Source organism: Grammomys surdaster, unplaced genomic scaffold (assembly GCF_004785775.1).
Source record: "Grammomys surdaster isolate TR1022 unplaced genomic scaffold, NIH_TR_1.0 334, whole genome shotgun sequence".
Taxonomy (NCBI): domain Eukaryota; kingdom Metazoa; phylum Chordata; class Mammalia; order Rodentia; family Muridae; genus Grammomys; species Grammomys surdaster.
The window spans coordinates 3,762,280-3,764,206 of record NW_021604753.1 but is presented as its reverse complement, the minus strand read 5'-3'; positions in this window follow the sequence as shown (position 1 = coordinate 3,764,206).

The window sequence follows — 1,927 nt, the reverse complement described above, 5'->3', positions numbered from 1 at the left end:
TGTGTGTGTGTGTGTGTGTGTGTGTGTGTGTGTGTGTGTGTGTGTGTTGGAGATACTAGCGGGGTTGAAAGCCTGAATGTACGTTAGTATACGGAAGCTGAGCTCAGGTTGGAAGCAGAGTTTGCTGGCTCTATAAAAAGCAAATTCTTCTGCGCCAGGCATAGAAGTGCAAGCCTGTGACCCTGACTCCTGGAAATCTGTAGCAGAAGATTGCCTGGCTGCATAGAAACAAACAAGCAGGTGTGATAAGGATCTAGTCGCTTGGCTTGGGAATGGCAGTACTGACACAGAAATGGGCACACTGAGAAAAGTAGCTCTAGCCATGTGAAGGCCTTCCTGGCCTCCTGGCCTGAACAGAGTCACAGAATCTCCCCTATGGCCTGCCCCTGCCAGTTCCCAGTTCCTACCCCCACCATGTACACAATCTTCCTTAGCCCCCATTTCCCTGCCCTGCTATCCAGGGACAGAGCTTAGTGACAGGAAGTCAAGAATGCTGGTTTTGCTTCATGGTTCCCCTTTCTCCCTGCCCACAAGCAGGTGTTAGCCTGACTCCTGGTGCCCCCCTTGGTGGATATTGGGCCACAAGCTTCAGGGCAGCTCCTTCCCTGCTGGCCCTGGCTGGAGTGCAGTAAGGAGCTGCCTCACCTTTGACCCCTTAGCTGGGCCAGAGCTGCCAGCACACACTCCACTCTAGGCCACAGAGATGCTGTCTGGGGGAAGAGGGGATAGGATGCCTTCTAGGACAGAAGACCATCTCAGGGGCCAAACTTTTTGAAGTGTTTTCCAGCCTGTGCCTGACATGGTAATGTTGGCCTATAATTACAGTACTGAGGTAGGAGGATCACAAATTTTAGGCTAGCCTGAAATACAAAATAAGTTCAAGGCCAACCTGGGCAAGTTAGCAAGATACTACCTCAAAAAGTTTATTTTTAAAATGAGGTAGGATGAGGGTAGGGTGGGAGTGCTAGAGTGTTTGCCTTTCGTACAAGAGGCTCTTGATTCAGTCCCCAGTGACACACACACATACACACACCACAAACATGTCTGTGTGTTTCTATGTATATGTATATATTTCCAAACCCAGCATCAGTTCTAACAGCTTCTAAAACCTCTGCCACTCAACTGACATGATAGCCCACTAAAATCAGCCCTGCAGATTGCCAAAGCTCCCAGGGGTCAGCTCCAGGGCCTTCTCTCGGGCTTCCCATCTGGTGGTGTTTGAGGAAGAGCCCGGGGGTCTGCTGGGATGGAGTCTGGCCTCATTACCTGGACAGCAGAGAGCTCAGTTCTCTGAGTCCAAGGCCTCCTTTATCCCCGAGGCATCAGGATCTAAGACCACCAAGGCAGGTTTTCTGGAAAGTGCTGTGGGCTCTTCCCAATCCATTGCTGGCTCGAGGCCCAGATATGACACTGAGAAGCCACAGCCACCAGGAGTGTCCTGGACAGAGTTTCCACAGTGGAGGCCAGGTGGAGGTGACAGGCCATTGTAGTACATTTAGGGGCTTTTCCTCTGATCTTAAAGACTAGCAGCTGCTGATGTCTGTTGAGTTGGGGCAACAGGGTGGAAAACCCCCTAAGAAGCCCCATCAGGGCTAACTGACATTCTCAAGGTGGGAAACCTCAGGACTGACCATTGCATCTGCCACGAAGTCACCGTATGAACATGAGCGTACCCTGTTCTCCACCTGCCCTGGGCTGTCCACACAGGGCAGAGGGCAGAAGGGCAAAGGACAAGAACTATGCAGGGAGTTTATCATTGGCTCTGAAGCAAGCTCCAGCCCCATTGTAGGTGGGGTTTTAGGTCTGAAGCCAGGGAAGTATCTGGCAGCATCAATAAGCTAGGCTCAGCTGCCTGTCCCTATACACCCACAGACAAGATGGCTGAGAGTGAAAAGCAGAAGAGATTTAATCAACACAGTGGGGAAAA